General features: G+C 40.7%; 1 long non-coding RNA gene across 1 annotated transcript; it reads right to left on the reverse strand.

Annotated features, from left to right (window-relative positions):
• Window positions 1-1320: 1320 nt before the first annotated feature.
• LOC116984933 lies at window positions 1321-24047 on the reverse strand. Its single transcript, XR_004415174.1, has 3 exons — window positions 23997-24047; window positions 11359-11366; window positions 1321-1330 (listed from the first exon to the last, which is right to left on the reverse strand). It is a non-coding gene; the product is annotated as an uncharacterized LOC116984933 (long non-coding RNA).
• Window positions 24048-24476: the final 429 nt, after the last annotated feature.

Raw genomic sequence — 24476 nt, forward strand, 5'->3', positions numbered from 1 at the left:
CACGCTACCAGGTCGCGTAAATGGCGCGCAAATGACGGCCAAGTGGGACAGGCCCTTAAGGTTACATTTGGCTCAACTGGGGTTTGCAGGGATACGTGAGATTGTTTTCCTAATGTCCCCAGACAGATACTTATTTCTTAACCAACTGGAAATGATATTAATTCCGGAAGGTATAACATCCAACCATACATTTCTCCTGATAATCTGGACTGGTTATTTGATCAGATGCAAGTGATATATAATCATTAGGTGTAAGGAAACGTTGCCTGGGAATTCTTAACCATGTTGTCTCCCTGCCTCAGGGGGAGATGTCAAATGGGCTGTGTCAATTAAGTATCATTTAAATTACTGAAGTGTATAACTGCGAAAATATAAGGTGGCAAGTTGATTGAGAAGTATGGTATAATTAACTGAATCAAAGTTAATCTTGAAATCTTGAATTATACTTTCTGCCAGAAATCCACCATTAACTTGACAGAATGCAAATCAAAACTTCAATGCTTTTTATATGGTTCAATAATGAGATGTAAATGTGAACAAGGACCACAAGCACACCAAGAAACTCCATTGTTTTTTGGGAACTAGTTTCGACAGAGTACATTTTTACGTGCCTGTGTGTAAACCTTGCACCCGAACAGGTAGGCCCAAATGATACTGTAACTTTAATAAGACCAGAAAGTTGCACGGATCAGCATTGCGAGGGTCATACAGCAAAGAAACCGTCCGTTCAGCCCAACTCGTCCACGCTGACCAATATCCCCCCATCAAAACTAGTCCCATTTACCTGCATTTGCTTCATAGAAAACATAGAAACATAGAAAATAAGTGCAGGAGGAGGCTATTCGGCCCTTTGAGCCAGCACGGCCATTCATTGAGATCATGGCTGATCGTCCCCAATCAATAACCCGTGCTTGCCTTCTCCCCATATCCCTTGATTCCACTAGCCCCTAGAGCTCTATCTAACTCTCTCTTAAATCCATCTAGTGATTTGGCCTCCACTGCCCTCTGTGGCAGGGAATTCCACAAATTCACAACTGTCTGGGTGAAAAAGCCTCCCCTTTATTCTAAGACTGTGGCCCATGGTTCTGGACTCGCCCAACATTGGGAACATTTTTCCTGCATCTAGCTTGTCCTTTTATAATTTTATATGTTTCTATAAGATCCCCCCTTCATATCCCTCTCAATCTTTCCTGTCAATGTACCTGTGCAAATGTCTTTTAATTGTTGTTATTGAACCTGCCTCAACTACTTCTACTGCCAGCTTGTTCCATATACCTACCAAAGTGACAAAATTGCTCCTCAGATTCCTCTTAAATCTTTCCACTCTCACCTTAAACCTATACCCTCTCATTCTTGACCATCAACCCTGGGAAAAGACTATGCACATTCACCCAATCTATTTCTCTCATGATTTAATATATCTCTATAAGATCGTCCCACAGCCTCCTGCACTCCAAGGAATAAAGTCCTAGCCTGCCCAACCTCTCCCAATAGCTGAGGCCCTCGGATCGTGCCAACATTCTTGTAAATCTTCTCTGCACGCTTTCCAGCTGCATGGCATCTTTCCTGTGGCAGGGCGACCAAAACTGAACATTGTACTCCAAATGCGGTCTCATCAAGATATTGTACAACTCTAACTCTGGGCCCAGTCTGCCCGATCTCTCCATCTATGATAACCATCATCCCAAAGGCATCTGGTGAACATTCACTTTACTCAGAAAATGTACTTCTCGCAATAGGAAGACCAGACCTATGCACAACTTTCCCGATGCAAGGTGACCAGGGCCTTATATAATTAGAAATATAATTGTCCTTGAATACTCGATTCTATTCCTATCACTTATGACCTTATGATTGTCACACTGTCCACATACATGTGGGTAGCATGCATTCAATAAAAAAATTATGCCACCATGCTAATTGTGTGGCAACAAACCAATGATACACAAAGAAAACATACAGTATTTGACAACCTCCGAACCTCAGAGGAACCTCTGTCCTTCTCGACATTATGATTCGTGCCAGTGCGTTGTCTGCTGCACAACCTCGTCATCAGGAGGGCCAAGCACTTACACCAGAAATAGTCTGCAACTGAGGAGCAAAGGATAAGTTGTAGAGGGAACACAAAGATAGAAAGAGAGGGAAGATGAAGGAGATGTGGGGAGGAAATGTGAATACGTTTTATTTGTCATTGGATGAAATGAAGAACTTATTCAAGTCACTGTGTTGTCTAATCTTGTAACCTTGCTCAGCATGGGAGAGGGAAGTATGTCAGTACACAGTGTGCATTCTGCTTGTTCATGCCATGAGTTGTAGTCAAAACTTGCTGCAGTGTCTTACTCCATATGAATGCTTGATAGAAACCCAACTAATAGAGATAGACTGGCGGTGGCTGAGTGATACGTGTTAGATAAATGAAGGAGATTCTGAGACTAGTGAAGCACATGGTTAGACGTTGTGTTTCATGGTGCTTGCACTGATTATTATTCGTGTGAAGTTATTAACCACCTGTTTCCAGGCAATAACCTCTAGATTATTTTTCCCCATTATTTTTTTTTGAATACACATTCAGGACCAGGATTGGGATGGCATGGTGGCACAGTGGTAGAGATACTGACTTACAGCGCCAGAGACCAGGGTTCGATCCTGACCACGGGTGCCGTTTGTACGCAGTTTGTAAATTCTCCCCGTGACCTGTGTGGATTTTCTCCTCCCACACTCCAAAAACTTACAGGTTTGTAGGTTAATTGGCTTTGGTAAAATTGTAAATTTTCCATTGTGTGTTGGATAGTGTTAGTATATGGGGTGATTGCTGGCCGATGGATCAAAGGGCCTGGTTTCGCTCTTCATCTCTAAAGTCTAAAGTATAAACGATAAATGGTTTATTGCAGATACAGGACTCTTCTCTTTCCTTCCATCTCATGCAATAATGTCTCCAATGGAGGGTCCAAAACTCCAGCACGTGCTCTCTCCACTTTGGTACCCACACTTAACTACATCCCAGGTTCAGTCATAGAAAGTCTGCCTTACTAGTCCATCACAAACACCTCCCTGTAATGTTGTGATGTTTGCCACTCATAATATTACCCCCCACCCCACCCCCCACTCCCCTTCTACCTTAGCTGAACAATAAGAAACATGATAAGCACTGGTTAGACACTGCAATAATTATAATTAGTAGTTAGTCAGAAACTGGCAGGCTGCCAGGAATAGCTGTATATTGAACTGATGTAGTTTAATCATCTATCACAATCCTTGCAGCCAGAGCATGAGGCTATCGAGTGGTGGCGCCGTTGTGTTTGGCTGCCCAGCCTGCAGCTGTTCGTCCTTTCACCTTTTTTTTATTTTTAGTGTTAAAAAGTTTTGTTGGAGGTCTTCTAGTTCTTTTATATGGGAGGTGGGGGGAAACTTTTTTTCAGTCCCTACCTGGTCAGAGATGCGTCTTTCCTCCGAGCCGCTTCTTCGCCCCCTTCTCGCGGCCTACCAACTGGAGTGGTTTTTCCTGTCGGAGACCGCCCAGAGCTTCAGCTTTAGCGGCGGCGCAGCGCTGAAGCACCATCACGGAGCGGGCGATGCCTTACCCGGATCGCCATGTGGTAAGCTCCGGAGAGCTGAGACTGCCGACTCCAACATCGCGGAGCTGTGGTTGCGGAGCGTCCAGCTGTGGGTGGCGATGACTTTAAACACCGCGGAGCCTGGGATCTTTCGCCGAGATTGCCATTGTTGGCGCTCCAACCAGCGCGGCCTGTGGACTTTGGAATCCGCGGTCTCCAGTAGCATTAGTCTCCGGTCTCCGGCCGTTTTGGAACTCCAAGTCGCTGAGAGCGATCTTCTGACGCCAGAGCTCCATCATTCCGGTGAGAGGGCCTGAAACATCGGGCTGACGCAGTGGCGACTGCGGAGGCCTCAATAGGCCCGACCACGGGTGAACAAGAGGAAGAGGACTGAACTTTTATTGCCTTCCCTCACAGTGGGAAACATTGTGGGGGGATGTTTTTATGTTTAATGGTAAGTTCTGTAATGTTGTGTTTATTTTATTGGTGTGCTGCAATGGCATCTCAAATTTCACTACACCAATTGGTGTATCTGACAATAAATGTCCTTTGTCCTTTGTTCTATTAGACCTGGTTCACATTGTGTTTTATAGCGACTCACAATAATGAAGGAATGCTTAGAACATGATGGAATCTACGCAGAATAGATATTACGTTAAAATAACAATTATACATTCAATATAATATCAGAGTTTTTTTCTCCAAACAAGGATGGTGGGACAACTCCGTCCTTGAGATTTTGACAATAAGTTGTTCAGAAAACAAATACAAAAACTACAGTTACTAATAGTGGACATTTATTTGCAATATCAATATCAGATTTTGTAACAGAACGGAAGATCGTTAAAAGACTTTGCTTCTTCAAGAATTATTCTTTGGGAAGATTTTAACTTAATTTTATTTTTAAGTTACTCTATTTCAATGGAGATGTTAATGTTCAGAGTGAGCCTTTCCTGGAGGATCAAGCAGAACAGACTGTAATGATTTGTGCAAATTTGCAACAAGCCACCTGAGGAGAGGACATTACATTGGAATGTCACATGCATTGGCCGAGATTGGAAATGTTTTACCTCAGGCTAAAATATGTCGTGTCATGTACATATTTAGTGCTTATGAGCATTTTTCTAGAAAACACCTCCAAGTAGTCTAGAAAATCAGATTTCTTTTTCGAGTGCATTTGTCAATATCTTTTGATATATTTCTTTAGCATTTTAGATTATTCCAATTTTTACCTTCAATCATTTTCCATATGAATCCGACCTTTCATGTAAGCAGGTATTACAGTGTAGGAAGGAACTGCCGATGCAGGTTGACACTGAAGATAGACACAAAATGCTGGGGTAACTCAACGGGGTAGGCAGTATCTCTGGAGAGAGGGAATGGGTGATGTTTCGGGTCTGAAGAAGGATCTCAATCCGAAACGTCACCCATTCCTTCTATCCAGAGATGCTGCCTGTCCCCCGCTGAGTTACTCCAGCATTTTGTGTCTATCTTCCAGGTATTACAGTTCCTCGTTATTCCCCAATTCAGGATAAACTTGAATAGGGGAATAAAGAGGCACTGTAATACCTGAAAAGCATTAGCTTTTTGCACGTTCTCGGCTTTTATCTGGTGGTATTTTTTATAAATCGATTCCTGTCGGATGCTCCTGTCACGGGTTGGAATATCTGTAGTCCATCTCTCATTGTCACTAAACACATGGCTAGCCTGTCCCCACTATAGAGTCAGCCACATGACTGTGCACCTGGGTCACACACTGGACAATTTGACAGATTTCATTCCATGCAAAAGTATTAACGTCCTAATCCCATCAGTATACCGGATACATTTTTTATGACAATCTTTGTTCATTCCATATGTGCCTCATTACTTGAAGTTAATTGCCTATGACTTCATGCCTGCACATCAATGGGGCAAGACTGTTAGCTCATTAAATTAACCACAATGCCATTGTACCGCCAAAGGTGCTTGGTTTCTAGCCATAATTCCAATACTGTACCTAAATCCCTCTGGGTCTTGGTTTCTCAACCTCCATAACATAATGGAAGTATTTAGGTAAAATGACCTATTTTTGTTAACTGCACAAGCCTTTCTACTCACAAATGTCTGAACTTCATTGCTGAAATTATACCATTCCAGGGTTTGAGTAGAATTTCTTATTAATTCTCATAATGCTTATTTAAACCCACAGAATAATAGGAGATCTTAGAATGCTACACATGAAGTTTGGTTTAGTTAAGAGATAACGCATGGAACCAGGCCCTTCGGCTCACCAAATCTGTACCGACCAGCTCTGTACCAACCAGCTCTGTACCGACCAGCTCTGTACCGACCAGCGATCCACACACACAGGCATTTTCCTATACACACTGGGGAACAATTTACAATTTTACCAAGCCATTAAACCAACAAACCTGTATGTCTTTGGGGTGTGGGAGGAAACCAGTGCACCCGGAGAAAACCCATGCAGGTCACGGGGAGAACGTACAGACACCATATAACAGCACCCGTAGTGAGGATCGAACCTGGTTCTCTGGTGTTGTAAGGTAGCAACTCTACCGCTATGCCCCCGTGCTGCAGCAAAAAGTTAAAAGCAAAAATTGGGGTTAATGGTCAATTGAGAATTTTTAGGCTAATGTTCAATGTATATTTACCCAAATCCTTGAAAATAAAATTAAGAATATGCGGCAGATAACGTTCAATGATGTGACTTGTTTAACATGTGATCCCCTGCAGTTTTAACAATCTCATAGTTTACGTTGATATTGCGTAAAATAAATAATGTCCAAAACTCATGTGATGTGAATCGGCAATTAAATGGCAGAACTAAAGTAAATTAAACTGCAGTAATTCCTTCAGTGCATTGGACTATGTGATATCCATGGGACTAAGCCAAATAAAAGATTAACCAGGTTAATACTTTATATGAAAGAGCTGACGTATGTCTTTCTGCTTCCTTTTTATCAAGAAGTATAAACTAAGTAAAATAAATATTGTACATTCTGTACATTTAACCCTAATTTCTAAATCCATTCATATCCTCTTTGACCTGAAGTTACTCAGAATCCTTGTGACATTTCTTTTTAAATGATCCAAATATGTTTTCCATGCTGAAAGGACTGTGGATAATAAGCTATTTATCTTGCATAACTTTTCCATTGTGTCATTTTACCTCCCCGATTTCTCCTTTTTCATTCAATGCAAAGTTTTATTCTGATTCCCTGCTTCTAGTTTCAAATATATAGATAAAACATAAATGTGATTTTAAAAGCTCATTTATCCCTTCTTCATAGTTCATTGATCTAAGAGCAGCTATATATCACTTCCCAATCCATTTATAATTTTCACATGTAAGTTGTCACAGGGCTACAATTAAAACTAGTGTTTAAGTTTTATTAACAAATAGCTTATAACTATTAGTTATATTTCCACAGCCATATTTTCCTGAATCTGCTTGTGCAGTCTTGGTTCTGTTTATTATTGTTATAAACCATTTCAAAATCTAGGAGGCTACTACACCACAATTAATTTTACTTTACCTCAATATTTTCCTATCATCTTCCCACAATTTTAGATTGGTTTAATTTACTTTAGAGATACAACGCGGAAGCAGGCCCTACGCCGACCAGCGATCATCGCACATTAAAACTATCCTACACACACTTGGGACAATTTTACATTTATACGAGGCCAATTAACCTACATACCTGTACGTCTTAGGAGTGTGGGAGGAAACTGAAGATCTCTGAGAAAACCCACGCAGGTCACGGGAGAAAAGCACCCGTAGTCGGGATCGAACCGGGATCTCTGGCGCTGTCAGGCAGCAACTCTACTGCTGCGCCACCGAGCCGCCCAGAATATTCAAATTGCTGCTTTTTTTTTGTTTTACCTTGTTCCATGATGATTCAGCCATCAATTTATATTGTTCAAGTGGCAAAATGTTCCTTTTGATATCTGATAGGTTTATAGATTCTTTATTAGAGTCTAGATGTCTGATGCTTCTGAGAGATAACTCACTTGCATTGCTAATAAGTGGTCTATTCACCTTCACCTGCTTCTTGCACCTTGTTGGTTTTATCGAGGCTATCTTTCATTCATTTTTCATTCAGCAAATGTAAAAGACTGCTATTTGAAATGTGAATATCCTGGATTCCTTAAAACTAAGATGCTCCTAACTGTCTCCCACAAGATAATGAAATGAAAAAGTTATTGGAGGGCGCCAGACAGGTCAGTGAGCATTTGTGTAACTAATGGAACAATGGAGGGATAGTTTTAAATATCGACTCTAACTTTGGCTCCTTGGATGCTGCTCGACCTGCCAAATTCCTCCAGTTGTTCCTCTTTGCTTGTATTGCTCCAGATTCCAGCATCTGCAGTCCCTTGTGTCTCCAGAGAATGAAATGGGACTCGGTCCCATTTCAAAATAGATTCAAAATAGATTCTAGAGAATTAGAAAGTGATGAACTTAAACTTCAAGAGATATGCTTAGAGACAATAGATCAGTAAATTGAGTTTAGTTTAGTTTAGTTTAAAGATACAGTGCAGAAACAGGCCGTTCGGCCCACCGTGTCTGCACCGACAAGCGATCCCGCACAGTAACACTAACCTTCACACACTAGGGATAATTTACACATACATCATGCCAATTAACCAACCAACCTGTACTTGGTTTCTTGGTTTCTTGGTCCTCCAAAATATTCCAAATGGAATTTAAACTGGAGGTGGAGTGTGGGAGGAAAATCGAAGATCTTGGAGAAAACCCATGTGGTCACAGGAAGAACGTTCAAACTCCATACTGACAGCATCCGTAGTCGAGATCGAACCCTGGTCTCCGGCGCTGCAAGCGCTGTAAGGCAGCAACTCTACCGCTGTGCCACCGTGCCGCCGTAAGCGTATGGAAAGTTACATGAACTGAAATACAATGACAGAAAATCTGGTGGAAAAAGAATTAATGATAAATATCAAACAGGGATTTGATAAATTATTGAGCAGAACAGTTTTTTAGAATCTATGAGTGAAAACCTTTATGCCCCTGTCCCACTTAGGAAACCTGAACAGAAACCTCTGGAGACTTTGCACCCCAATCAAGGTTTCCGTGCAGTTCCTGGAGGTTGCAGGTGGTTGCCGGTGGTTGCAGGTAGTGGAAGCAGGTAGGGAGACTGACAAAAACCTCCGGGAACCTCTGGGAACCTCCGGGAACCGCACGGAAACCTTGGGTGGGGCGCAAATTCTCCAGAGGTTTCGGTTCAGGTTTCCTAAGTGGGACAGGGGCATTATTTCACAGAGCTGAGTCAGGTATTTTGGGCCAATCGCCAGACCCAATTGTCCATGAGTTTATAACGCTGTAATGATAAAACCAGGTTTCGATTCCGATCAATGACGAAGAAAGGGCACTTCAACCATATAGGATTAAAAATGAAACATTTATTATAATAAATGATTAAAAAGCAATAACATAATGTGTCTCACACGAGCTTCAACTGCACTTATAGAGCTCCTGACGAGGGCTTGGGCTGGAGAGCTTGAGGGTCCTGGCATTATTCTGGATCTCGGCCTGAAGACAAGTTCAGTGAGATCACGTGCAGCATGCATTCATATACTCAATAAGCCTGTGCTTTTTCCATATCTACAAACAATGATCAACTGTGTTTTAAAACTAGCTAAACTCCCAAAGATTGAAACCCAAACTTGGCTGTCCCTAGGAAGAAAAGTTTGCATTTTCTTGCTGCTATATGTCCTTGTGGCTACATGATGTAAGCACTAGATCTTCCAAGTGAGCAAATTATTTTTATAAACAAATAATTGAATTCGTGATCGAGCCTGTTCATTCAACATAGGGGCTGTTGCCAGACAACAGTTTAGCTGAAAAGCTTGTTTAGCCCTTACATTTTCAAAAGCCTGGCAAACAGTTTGAGGAGCTCCAAGTAGCAAAACTTGGGGTAAGTCATACCTTGTTGGAAAACACTTTGTTTCATGAAGAAGAGCTGGTAGTTAACTAAGTTGCTGTCATTTATCAGACATATTTTTAAAAATTCTCTATAGCAGCCACATTTGGCACAACTTGTTGCCTTGCCTAAGCAGCGGTTAGGTTGCGCCTTATTCACTAGTTTTAGAGTTGATATTGTTGCCACTGTGATGAATTGGTGGACAGAGAAAGTGCAACAGCAATTACTTACATTTCAGAATGCTTTCAGCAATGTTTCAATCAATGATCAATGGCTAAGTTAAGGAGTTAAATAGAGAAGACAAAAATACGACATTGATAGAAAGCTAGCACAAAAACAGAAGACTAAATGCAATATCTTTAGGTCAAATGCGTTAGATATTCAAGGACCGATCTTCATCTGCTTGCAATTGTTTTTTTTTTACTTTCTTCAATGTGATCTTTAAGATGGTATAAACATTTTCCCATAGTGTAAAAAAAAACACACAAAGGAAAAATGAAACAGGATTTAAGTGATACTTTTAGGTAACTGGGCCAAAATCAATGAATGCGATCCATTATGAATGCAAGTTAAATAAAAACAAATGGGAGAACATGTGAAATGAGTATGAGCTGTGCAACAAAAATGGATTTCTTGCTTCAGTCCCAATGTTTAGAGTAAAATGAAGATAAATATATACTTGACAAATTATATTGTTGATGAATTACAATCCCAGGAAAGGTGTTTGTCCCTTTGAGCTGTTGATATTGGAAATTTAGGTTAAATAACTAAAAGAAAAAAATAGCTTTTCCTTAGTTTCTTTTAAAAAATCCCAGTTTTCTGTACAATTAATGAAATGATGGTAAACTGTGGTTACAGTTGTAATGCAAGGAACACAACCCATTAATATGCACTCAAAAAACATCCATTGTGAAAATGATCAAATAATCTGTGTTATTGATAATGGTTAAATCTTGTTTCATTTTCCTTATTATTTATACCCTGGTTTTTACATAATGAGCAAATTTGGAGACAATCATACTAAAGGTCACATTCAAGAGTACAAATATTGTCCAGCCCCTGAAGAATTGCTCAGGCAGTTGAGTTTATTGTTTTAATAACAGTGACATTTCCAGATGATTTTGCTGATGTTGAAGATTAGAAAAATGTACCCATACAAATTGATCGCAAATGATGAATAATAATCACTCCCAGAGACCCAAATTAAAAGTTAGCTGGAGTGAGGTGAATCTTACCTCGAATACCTTGGCTGAATAATTATAATTGGTGAGTATGCTACTTAGGAAGAACATTAAAGTGTAGACTGGATGGACTGAAGGGATGCCTATCGTTCTATCCCTCGCCCTCACTTCGGTAAATCCGACCATACCGCGGTGCTGCTTCTTCCTGCCTACAAGCAGCAATTAAAGAGCGCACCCCCAGAAGTGAGGACAGCACAGAGCTGGTCGGGGGGGGGCAGAAGAACAACTCCAGGACTGTTTGGAGTCTGTAGACTGGGCAATGTTCAAGGACTCGGCAACGGACTTGAACGAATATGCCACAGTCGTTACAGACTTCATAAAGAAATGTGTGGAGGACTGCATCCCTACAAAAACCTTCCGAGTGTTTCCCAATCAGAAACCTTGGATGAACTTTGAGATCCGCACTCTCCTGAAGTCCAGACACAGGGCATTCACCTCCGATGATACAGTGGCCTACATGAAGACCAGATACGACCTTGGTAAGGCCATCAAAAAGGCCAAAAGGGACTTCTGCTCCAAACTGGAGGACGAGACAGATGTTCGGCAGCTGTGGCAGGGTCTGAATGCAATCACCTCCTACAAGGCAAAACCAGGAGGCAGCTCGAATGCCGGTGTAACATCACTCCCTGACGAGCTCAATGCGTTTTACGCACGCTTTGACAGGGAGAATACTGATGTGCCTTCCCGATCCCCCATTCGCTGCGATGGCATTTCAGTCTCAGTCACAGAGGCCGATGTCAGGAAATCCTTCAGAGGGGTGAACCCCCGAAAAGCACCTGGTCCTGATGGTATACCCGGTCGTGTTCTAAAAACCTGTGCGGACCAACTGGCGGGAGTTTTTACGGACATTTTCAACCTCTCACTTCTGAGGTCTGAGGTCCCCACCTGCTTTAAAAGGGCATCAATTATACCGGTGCCCAAGAAGAGTAAGGTGACATGCCTCAATGACTATCGACCAGTGGCACTAACGCCGGTGGTGATGAAGTGCTTTGAGAGGTTGATCATGGAGCAAATCAACTCCTACATCGACAAAAACCTGGACCCACTGCAGTTCGCGTACCGCCACAACAGATCAACGGTGGATGCGATCTCGCTGGCCCTCCACTCCGCACTGGACCACTTGGACAACAAAAACTCATATGTCAGGCTGTTATTCATTGATTACAGCTCGGCATTTAACACAATCATCCCCTCCAAACTGGTTACCAAACTCGCAGAACTGGGTCTCTGCGCATCCCTCTGCAACTGGATCCTTGACTTCCTCGTCCACAGACCACAGTCTGTTCGTATTGGTGGAAATGTGTCAGCCTCAATAACAATCAGCACGGGAGCACCTCAAGGCTGCGTGCTCAGCCCCCTGCTGTACTCACTCTATACCCATGACTGCGTAGCGAACCACAGTGCGAACTCCATCATCAAGTTCGCTGACGACACCACTATTGTGGGGCGTATCACTGATGGGGATGAGTCAGAGTACAGAAGAGAGATCGAGCAACTGTCCATATGGTGCCAGCGCAATAACCTGGCCCTCAACACCAGCAAAACCAAGGAACTGATTGTGGACTTTGGAAGGAGTAGGAGGGGGACCCACAGCCCCATTTATATCAACGGGTCGATGGTTGAAAGGGTCAAGAGCTTCAAATTCCTGGGCGTGCACATCTCTGAAGATCTTTCCTGGTCCGAGAACACTAATGCAATCATCAAAAAAGCACATCAGCGCCTCTACTTCCTGAGAAGATTACGGAGAGTCGGATTGTCAAGGAAGACTCTCTCTAACTTCTACAGGTGCACAGTCGAGAGCATGCTGACCGGTTGCATCGTGGCTTGGTTCGGCAATTTGAGCGCCCTGGAAAGGAAAAGACTACAAAAAGTAGTAAACACTGCCCAGTCCATCATCGGCTCTGACCTTCCTTCCATCGAGGGGATTTATTGCAGTCGCTGCCTCAAAAAGGCTGGCAGTATCATCAAAGACCCACACCATCCTGGCCACACACTCATCTCCCTGCTACCTTCAGGTAGAAGGTACAGGAGCCTGAAGATTGCAACAACCAGGTTCAGGAATAGTTACTTCCCCTCAGCCATCAGGCTATTAAACCTGGCTCGGACAAAACTCTGATTATTACCAACCACTTTCTGTTATTTGCACTATCAGTTTATTTATTCATGTGTGTATATATTTATATCATGGTATATGGACACATTTATCTGTTTTGTAGTAAATGCCTACTATTTTCTGTGTGCTTAAGCAAAGCAAGAATGTCATTGTCCTATACAGGGACACATGACAATAAACTCACTTGAACTTGAACTTGAAGTGCTTATTTTGGTCTGAGGTTTTTGCAAGAAAGTCCAATTTTGTAATCGTGTATAGTCTTTTCGTTGACTGGATAGCACGCAACAAAAACATTTTCACTCCACCTCGGCACACGTGACAATGATAAATTAAACTAAACTAAACTAAATTGAAGATATAAACACATGGAACCTGCCCTGAAACGTTGCCTATCCATGTTCCATGTTCTTGTTTGCTCAAATGTGCATTCCGATTCAGAAATACTGATGCCTTTAGCTTCTTCTCTAGTGTATGAAGTACTGATAACATTGAGTCGTTTAACTTCATAATAACTATTTTAATAACATCACATAGAGACAGCATTACGTAAGCTGTTGTAGGCTCTGAGTCCTAGATCATCAAACTGAGAGCTGCGAGTCACACACCCCCAGATGGTATAGTGGAAACCCGAACTGGATTTCGGATCGGGTGAACAACAGCAAAGCCAGACATGGATCAAATCAGCAATAGTGATTGATCTACATCTAGTACCCCTTTAAGAACGAATTCATATTTCAGAATCCATCAACAGTGTTTATTAACTCATCCATACTAAAACACCAAAACATGATGTGGTGCCAATTGTACATATTGATGCAATTCCCCATTATTTAGTTTATGTTTTTCAGATAAAGCATTACAAATTAATATGTACAATTGATCCAGTATCTGAGATATTCATTAAAGGCCCATACACCATTGCATGTTGCGCTATACACTTTCAATCACAAAGATCTATGAATTCAATATTTAAAGGATTATCTTTTTAGAAAGGTTGAAAACAAGGACTCACATGTATATCCATTGACACAAATGACTGAAGTTGAGAGATCATTTTCAAAGAGTAATAGATTTTTTTTGTTTTTGATTTTTAGGGAAAAGATCAAAATCTTCAATACAATGTAATAAGAAACTTAAAAAAAACCCCACAAAGTTGCTGGAGTAACTCAGAGAGTCAGGCAACATCTCTGGAGAACATGGATAGGCAATGTTCCAGCTCAGGATCATTGTGTTTATGTCTTAACTAAGAACAAAGTTGTCTTTCTATTTGTTAACGTTTATGCAAATTAGAAAATCAGTTAAATCAGAAAATCGTTAGTTGGTGTTACATTTTAATTTCTTTGAAATAGCAGCTGAACTTGCCTGAAACATTGGACAAGTCCTTTGATCTGCTGGCTTGTGTCTCAGCCAGATCATCCTTTGACTGTGTTACCTCAGTGAAGGCCAACAGATTGGACTGGGACATCTGCCTGCTGAGCCTGCCCCAGTTTATAAAACATCCACGTGGAATGAACTTGTGTCACTTGCTTAATACAGACAGAGAACAGCCGCAAAAACCCAGTCTGTACATTTTCCTTCTCTTTTCCATCAATTTAGCTGTGGCTTAAGGAAGAGCTTTGAAGGAAAATGATACAAACTAGCCTATTTATTTAGATTTATTTAGCTGGTAACTCAATACTATCTTCACTCGACGTGACCTGGGCAGTTCAAAGTCCTGTGCCTGCAAAGTTGGTTCAAATTAACAGTTTCAAAGGTTTCAAAGGTCTTTTATAGACACATGTCCCAATTAAGGTACAGTGATATGTGAATTACCATACAATCATACAGAATTTTTTTTTAAATATATTTTTGGTTACCACAGAATCTTCTACCCTTGGTGGTCTCAGAGACTAACATATGTGGGGGAATCGAGAACCAGAGGACATGTTTAAGGTGAAAGGGGAAAGAGTTTATAGGAAATCGAGGGGTAACTTATCCGCGCAAAGAGTGGTGGGAGTATGGAACAAGCTGCTGCAGAAGGTAGTTGAGGCAGGGACTATTGCAACATTTAAGAAACAATCAGACAAGTACATGGATAGGACAGATTTAGAGGGATTTGGGCCCCACACAGGCAAGTAGGATTAGTATAGATGGGACATCTTGGTCTGGGTGGGCATGTTTGGCCCAAGGGCCTATTCCCACTCTGGCCTCTATTCTTGGTCAATAACGATGTATAAAGGATCCAGCTAGTCTTGTTTTGTGCTTTATTGCAAACACCTAGAGGCTGGGTTGGATATGGACAATTTTCTAATTATTTAGACTCTGCTCTGCCTCAACTGGCTGATCCAGTCTTGGCCTCCATGCCATTTCCCCACTCACTCCCACTACATATGACTCCCTTACAATTCAATTGTCTGTCAATCTTCATCCTGAATATATTCAATGAGTCTTCCGCCAGGTGCCCAAATTCTCTGGTGCCCAAATTCCAAGAATATATCATATGGAGTATTTGGCAACCATTGTGTAAGAAGGAACTGTGGATGCTGGTTTACACCAAAGATAGACACAAAATACTGGAGTAACTCAGTGGGTCAGGCAGCATCCCTGGAAAAAAGGAATAGGTGACTGAAGAAGGGTCTCCACCCGAAACATCACCTATTCCTTTATTCAAGAAATTTTGGCAACCATTCACTGGTATCCATGTCCCAGTATTTGCTAACCAGACCGTACATGAGTACAATAGGTGGTGAAAAACAGAATGTAACCAGAGTGCAGAATACAATGTTCCAGCTACAGAGAAAATGCAAAGGCTGCAACAAGGTAGATAGGAATATTTTGGTATGCATCTTTAGCATTTGAAAAGACTGTTCAAGAGTCTGATAACAACAAGGGAGACGGTGTTCTTGAATATGCGTTCAAGCTTTTGTATTTTTTGCACAACTGGAAAGAGGAGAAGAGAAAATGACTGGTAAGTAATTAGTCTTAGATAAAGGTAGCTGCTTCCCCGAGACAGTGCGAAGTGTAAATGGAATCAATGTGGGGTGGGAGGAGTGGATGTTGGTTTGCTTTATTATAGATTGCACTGTGTCCACAACTTTCCGTAGTTTCTTGCAGTCTTGGACAGAACAGTTGCCAGATTAAGTTGTGCTGCATTTTGATAGAAGGCTTTCTATGGTGCAGCTGCAGAAGTTGATAAGTGCTGTTGGAGACAGGGGCAGCATGGTGGCGCAGCAGTAGAGTTGCTGCCTTACAACGCCAGAGGCCCAGGTTCGATCCTGACTACAGGTGCTGCCTGTAAGGAGTTTGTACGTTCTCCGTGTGACCTGCGTGGGTTTTCTTTGGGATTTCTGGTGTCCTCCCACACTCCATAGATGCACAGGTTTGTAGGTTAATTGGCTTGGTATAATTGTAAATTGGCCCTAGTGTGTGCAGGATAACGTTATTGTGCGGGGTTCCCTGGTCGGCGCGGACTCGGTGGGCTGAAGGGCCTGTTTCTGTGCTGTATCTCTAAAACTAAACTAAAACTAAACTAAACATATCCAATTTCCTAAGCTTTCCAAGGAAGGGCGTTGCTTGCTTTCGAATATCAAATTGTTTTTGATATTTCCACCTCTGAACTTGAAGTTCACGGCCATCTCCACTTCAGCACCATTGATGCAGACTGGGGCATGTATTCCACCCCACTTCCTTAAATAGTTTCTGCGTCAATAGGATTTGTGTCAATTGCCATTTTGAAACACACTGCCTGCAGCCCACAATAGATGCTGGAGAGTTGATTTTTGTAGCTCTATTTTGTGCAGAGGGAATTTTGATTCTCCTCATAATTTGTGTCATGTTCAAAAATACTTCATTCAAACTGCCTGCCCCCCAAAAAAAATTAACCTTCCATTTGACAATAGCAGGTATTTTTCCAGTTACTACTGAAGCCAGAGGAAATAATAAGTTGCAGTAAATATTCCTAATATTACCTCAGTGATTCATTTTGAGAAATTCTTAAATGCAAAGCCATAATCAAACAGATTTTGTGGTGGGTTATCTGGTTTTACAGGGCACTGAAGGCCGAGAGCACAAGATACAGCCTGTGGACCCTGCTTAATAGTTTATCAGGATTAGAAAGCAACGTCTGAGGTTTCAACAAGAATGGGACAGCTTGGGTATAGACCTGAGAATGTTAAGTTGCAGAAACATCTCACAAAGTTGATGTACAGTTGAACTAATGGTCTATGAACAGCTTGTCAAGGTGAGGCTGATAGTAATGTAGTGAGCTTCAAGCTGATTGGCACACACAGGTATTAGAAGGGGAAATAATGTGTCTCAGCATAGAACTTTGTTCTTGCAATGAATGTTCTTGCAAAGAATAGGTGTGGTTTGCTCAGGCCAAATAGCTTTCTTCTTGTGATACTACAGTATTGTGATTCAGCGAGGGATAGAAGCTAGAGTAGATTTAGATTAGTTTAGTTTATTACCATATGCACCGAAGCCAGTGAAAAGCTTTTGTTGCATGCTAACCTGTCAGCGGAAAAGACAATACAATCCAGCCACCCAGTGTACAGATACTTGATCAAGGGATTTTGCACTGTCGAAGTGACCTTATGATCAAAGGAAGCCATTAGAAGATGATGGATCACAGAATGACATTGCATAGGTGGTTGAAGTGGTAAAATAAATCTGAGTTGAATTAATTAAATAACTGTCAATTAAAGATATGAGTATGTTGCACAGCAATTATAAATGCATAGTTACATTTTATCACAATTTAAACATGAATTTTTAAAATATTATTAAATTGAACACAAATTGCTCTAAATTGTCTGAATGTTCATCTGTGTTAAGAAATTAGCTCACAACAGAGTGCTTAGTGAAAGAAAGACTTCAGCTGACTGATTCACACTGTCTTTTTTTCCTGATCTTTTATCTGGGAAAATGAAATCAGATAAGAAGTTTAAAGAAATCTTCAGATCATTAATTTTTTGCACAGCTTCCGTCAGAGCCCAGTGTGACTTTCATCAACCAAATCTGTTCCATTCTATTTTTACACTAGGTTTGAACTGACCTACTTTGTGAAGTTGAACAATGAATATTTCTAGATTATGCTTTTGCCTTCTGATTCTAGATTGTGTCTATTTCTGATAGTGGAGACCATGTTCTAATTACCCAAACATGCCTTTTTATATCACATTGGGGAATGCCTCTGTCTTCAAACCTTATTGAATCAGACGCAATTACAGTGAATGCCTAAAAAAGAACTGCAGATGCTGGTTTATACCGAAGATGGACACAAAGTGCGGGAGTACCTCAGCGGGACAGGCTGCAACACTGGAGAAAAAGGATGGGTGATGTTTTGGGTCAGGATCCTTCTTCAGACCAATGAAAGTCAGTCTGAAGAGGGGTGCTGACCCGAAACGTCACCCATCCTTTTTCTCCAGAGATGCTGCCTGATCCGCTGAGTTAATCCAGCACTTTATGTTTATTTGCAGTGAATGTCTGCTGGGTAAGATATAGGCTAACCCAGCTGGGTCTGCTGGGTAAGATATAGCCTGCATCCAAGTTGGCACATAACAATGAAGGGTTGCTAATGTTCCTTGTCTGAGGAATACAGCCAGCAGAGCCACCGCTTCAGTGCTCCCGAGGCCTGACTTCAATCCCAACCTCCAGAACTGCCAGTCTGAGTTTGCACATTCACTGTGACTGAATGGGTTTCCCCTGGGTACTCTGTTTTCTTCCCACATCCCAGTGACATGGAGCTTGTTAGGTTATTTGGCCACTGTAAAAATAGCCCCTAGTTTGTAGATGAATGGAAGAATTTACGGGGTTAATGAGTACCTGGGGACAAATCTAGTGGGTGAATAGGATTGTTCTGTGAGTTGGAATAGAATTGAAGGTGAAATGGCCTCCTTCTATTGTTACAGAGGTCAATTAACCTACATGACAGATTGGTGAGGCTACAGCTAATGTATCGTGTGCAGGTCTGGTCACCATACCATAAGAAGAATGTAATTTCACTGGAGGAAGTGCAGAAGGGATTCATTTGGAAAGTTGTCGAGGAAATGGAATGTTTCATCTGCAAGGAAGGACTGATACATTGGGTTTCATATCAAATTCGTTCATATCAAATTCAACTCTGCAACTTTCACATTGCTCCAGTCCATTCTTGTTAAATGGGTTACTGTAAACAGCAAAGAAAGGAATTTGCTTCAAGCACTTATAATGTTTCTACTGTCATATTACTAATACTAACCTCCCCTTTCAGTTACAATACAAGCTATGTAACATGTTGCCAATAATTTTCAGATGCAGAATAGAACTTCATTTTTTGTTGCAATTATAAACATAATGGTTTAAATCTACCCTCAAGGCATCAAACCTCACTTGTTGTATATCCAACTTAATGTAGCTCAAATTATTCAATTTTTGCTCATTTTAAGTTTCGTTTAGAGATACAACGTGGAAACAGGCCCTTCGGCCCACCGAGTCCGCACCGACCAGCAATACCTATACATTAACACTATCCTATAAGCACACACCAGGGACAATTTTACAATTTACACTTATTACCAGCCAATTAACCAACAAGCCTGTACATCTTTGGAGTGTGAGAGGAATCCGAAGATCTCGGAGAAAACCCACGTGGTCACGGGGATAACGTACAAACTCCGTACTGACAACACCCATAGTCGGGATTGAACCTGGGTCTCGGGTGCTTCAAGCACGGTAAGGCAGCAACTCTACTGCTGCGCCACCTGTGCTATTTGTTATTGCTATACCTTGTTATTTTCACAAATTTATGCACGTCATTAGTGGATAGCCTCCTGAACCAATCCATGCATTAAAACAATATAAAATTCTTCTTGTCCTTACTTATAATGTTGATTAGTTGGCTCAAGTTTAACTTCAACATTATTCCATGTTTTAGATATACTATTTATTTTATTGATATCTTCAAACAGCTGCTTCTACATCTTTCTATGTCCTCGAGAGTAAACAGTTTATTTATTTCAGTTTTAATTACAGAGCTGAGAGTAACACAACAGGTACACCCTGTGATTAAATAATACACAAAGAGGATTAGTTGGAATATGCAAAAAAAAAGTCAAATAACCAAAATTATGAAGTCTGAAGAAGGGTCTCGATCCGAAAAGTCACCCATTCATTCTCTCCAGAGATGCTGCCGGGCCCACTGAGTTACTCCAGCATTTTGTGCCCACCAAATGAATTACGAAATTCTATTGAGATCAAACTCTGAAAAATCAGGTTTACATTATTACATTTCAAAGTTAAAACTCCACATTTAATTAACCTTTGAACCAAAGTCTTTATCCAAGGAAGGAAAATGCATTCAGATAAATAGCTCCCATTGACATAGACAGATTCTGAAATTAGAAATGAGACATATTATCACCATCATGGCAAATGTTGGCTTCATTCTATATATAAATGTCTCATTCTTTCTAATATAAAAATCATTTATTTTATCATAGTGTATGCTGTGAATTTAGGTAAGAACATCACTAAATGCAAGTGATCTTCAAACCTTTCATTCTATATTCAGCAAGTAAGGTCACTTTGTTCTAGATTCTTTTATATCCTCCTTCTTTCAACTCTCACTATGGATAATGGGAATATTTATCTTAGAGGGTCTGTGGACTTTATTTGTTAAAGTGGGTGTCACTATTACAATGGTAAGTACACTTCAGAAGAAATTAATTTGTAGTTAAGTACCTTTCGAGCATCCTGAAGTAGTGAAAAGTGCAATCTCATTAGACCATAGAACAGCACGGTGCAAGAACAAGCCCTTCAGCCACCATGTCTGCATTGACCATGATGACATTCTGAAATAATCCCATCTAATCCCATCTACATGCAAATGGTATATTTTCCTCTATTCCCTGCCTGATCATGTGTCTGTCTAAATGTCTCTTAAACATCATCATCACCATCACATTTGCTTCTGCCACCTTCCATGCATATTCCAGGCACCTATCACCCATCGTGGAAAAGAAATTGCCCTACACATCTTCGTAAAAATTTATTTCACTCACCGAAATCTATGTGCTTTGGTATTTGACATTTTACCAATCTCCTGTATTTGTGCATTATACTTTTGACCGTTTCCAACATTATAATTTCTATTCCGTAAGCTTTTATTATTTACGTTCTCATCTTCTATGTCAATTTGGACTTTTTACTCCAGTTAATACTTACCATTAGAATCAACCCCCCTTTCTTTTCCCCATGAATCAACAACCACTCCTTCTGCCATTCATGGTTACTTCCTCCAGTTCTCAGTCTAAACTCTTCCATCTCCTTTCCTCCTATTAATTTCACAGTTAAAACCCATCCCTTGATGGGTTTATTACATTCCTTGTAATATCTTTCATTGATTTGAAGATAGACACAAAATGCTGGAGTAACACAAGCGGCATCTCTGGAGAGAAGGAATGGGTGACGTTTCGAGTCGAGACCCTTCTTCAGACTTTCATTGACCTGACTCTGTATTTCTTTCTGTAAAGTAATGGGGTATTTCTATCTATTAAAGGACTGTATTAGAATCATGGTAATAGTTAATAAACTGTTTACAGCTACAAATAGGTTTATTGAAATTATAGCATTTATTTATATCAGGCAATTTATTATTTTTGCTCTCTGGAAAATTGTTCTTTAATAATTGTTCAGCTATGTTAATAACATTGAGCTATGTTCTAAGATTATGCAAAAGATTCAGAGCTGCATGAGTTAGAACAGAAAAATCCACATAAAAATTGGTAATAATAGCATAGAATTGACTACCATGCTTATCATATATTCCCACTTTGTACAATGTTAGAACAAAACCATCGTCCAACCTTTCTATATTTTATCTTTATCATTTACTTCATATAATTAGTCTTTACAATGTTTATGTCCTTGCCTCTTTTATGCATATCAAATGTTTGTGACCATTTTGTTAGTAGATGCAGTTCGACAATGTATGAGAGTCCCTTAAAATATTATCCATTGGTAAATTGTATCCTGTTCTCAGTATGAAATCATATTTAACGGGAAAACCATATTGTGGAATTTTGTTAAGGTGTAAGGAAAATAGCTGCAACCCCAAACGAGAGGGAATCAAAGACAATCTATTGGAGGAACTCAGCAGGTCAGGCAACATCTACGGAGAGAATCACAAAGTTGATGGAGGTGAGAACAGCTAACCAAGACCTGGTCAGCACAGGGTATTTAGGAACAAGGCATCAAACGATTGAAGGATGTGAAGGCAGAGAAATTCTTCAGAGTTAAATGAAGACATGAGCACCATTCAGGGTAAAAAGACATTGAGTGTATAAAAGCAGGAATCCTGGATGTTGGAACTGAAAGGTTTTCAGATGGTAGAAAAATAAAAGGCATTCTTTTTGGTTTAGATTTAGCTTTAGGTTTATTATTGTCATATGTACCGAATGACAGTGAAAAGCTGTGTTTTGCATGCTTTCCAATCTAATCAGATTACAATATACATAAATACAATCAAGCCAAACTCAAGTATAATGGGTCGAGCATGATACCTGAGATTGAATATGGTTTGCAGCATTGTGGTGTAGCAATTCCAGAGACCAAGTCCAATGTGTGCAATGAGGGAGAAGACAATCAGACTGTACCCTGGTTTATAGAAGGACTGTTCAGAAGCATGATAACAGAGGGGCAGAAGCAGTTCCTGAGTCTGGTGTTGTGAGCTTTCAAGCTTCTCTACTTCCTGCCCAACAGGAGTGGGGAGAAGAAGGAATGATCAGGGTGGGAAAGGCCTTTTATGGTGTTGGCTGACTTCCCAAGGCAGCTTGAAGTGTAGATGGAGTCAATGGTGGGGAGATGGCTCTTCTGAGAAAATTTGCATCTTAGGAATCTGAAACATTCTAGATTTGAGTAAAAATATTTTTGTTACATAAAATGTATCTATACCTAGCAGCAGTACAGATTCCTTTGGCAAAATGATTAATTCTGAAAGTTATCTTCAGCCAAAAGTAACAGATCAACCATCACCCCTGCATAGAACTTAAAACATAGAACAGTACAACAAAGGTACAGTCCCTTTGGCCCCCAATATCTGTGCCGAACCTGATACTAAGATAAACTCATCTCATCTACCTGTTCATGATCCATATCCCTCAATTCCCTGTTTATCCATGTGTCTATCTAAAAGCCCCTTAAATGCCACTATCATATCTGCCTCCACCACCACCCCAGGCAGCACTAATCAGGCACCCACCACAAAAAGTCAGTGTTAAAAAACATCCCCTTTAAACTTTTCCTGCTCACCTTAAGAGGCAAATATGACATATTTTCAGAAGGATTATTCTACTGTGCCAGTGGTCACATTCCAGATGCTCTGAGCATCTCAGTCTTCCACTGGATTAATAAATAGCAACATGGCCAGACAAACACATTTCCCTAAAATGTATGACTTGAGGCAGTTTTTAGATTAAAAATAGACATCTACTGAGTGAGATGTGGATGATTTACCCAGCAGTTAATTACCAAAATCCTCAGCTGATAGAAGTGGTGTGTTTCTGGCATTCGCAGTTTTTCTTTTCAGCCGACCAAACTCAAATATTTCTTCAAACATGTGCCATTTTTTCTGGAGAAATTAGTCTGAAGAAGGGTTGTGCACCAAAGCGTCACCTATCCATATTCTCCCAACCCATTGGGTAAATATTCCAGCAGTTTCCACGTAAATCAAGGCCAATTCATTCACTCTGCAGATGTGCTGCATTCCTTTTATTGTACGAAAAGAGGTATGTTGGTGATTCTCTCGCTGTTGCCTGAGATCTTGTCTGGGCAAGATGTTTTTACAGTGGTCTGACTAAAAAATATTTCATACCATTCCGTCACTCTGCTGCTCAGCATTCCATTCACTGTGGGAGGGGGGAGGGGGGGGTTGTTCCCTTGACTGCAAATGTACATACAAAATCTGGATATTTACACCTTACACTGTGTGTAACATCAATTTAAGGGCAGTGTGTCATGTAACAGACATTATTTGATAGATAAAACATATTCTGATTCATCTCAGCAGGTGCACTCGTTGTGATAAATGCTGGAGCTCGACCTGTTGTGTTCACAGAGTCATACTGGCTCTTCAGCCCAACACCTCCTTCCCTCCCCTCCCACCTCCCCCACCAGATGTATCACGCACTTACACATCAGGGGCAATCGACAATGGCCAATTAATCTACAAATCAGCATGTCCTCGAGAAGTGGGTGGAAACTAGAGCACTTGGAGGAAACTCATGCAGCCACAGGGGGAATGTGCAGACTTCACCAAGTATTGAACCTGGGTAGCTGGAGATGTGAGGCAACAGGAATACTAACAACTTGGGGTTAATCTGTGTATCTCAATCAAAATGTTGCCCTACATAAGAGGATATTGAAGAGATGATGAACGATTAGTTCACAAAATAAGGTAATAAGGAATATCAAGGAGATAAAAGAACTTCCCATCCATTCCATTGCTTCCAAATCAAAAAAATATTCTGCAGTAACTTATGGTAAGTTGTAATTATTTCTACAGGGCTCGGAAAACCAGAAGGACCCAGCATGGATTGCCAGGACTTTCATCAAAGGAGGCTTTTAATCTCTGGAAGAAAATTAATTTCAAATGCAATGTATTGATGCT

Source organism: Amblyraja radiata, chromosome 21 (assembly GCF_010909765.2).
Source record: "Amblyraja radiata isolate CabotCenter1 chromosome 21, sAmbRad1.1.pri, whole genome shotgun sequence".
NCBI classification, from domain to species: domain Eukaryota; kingdom Metazoa; phylum Chordata; class Chondrichthyes; order Rajiformes; family Rajidae; genus Amblyraja; species Amblyraja radiata.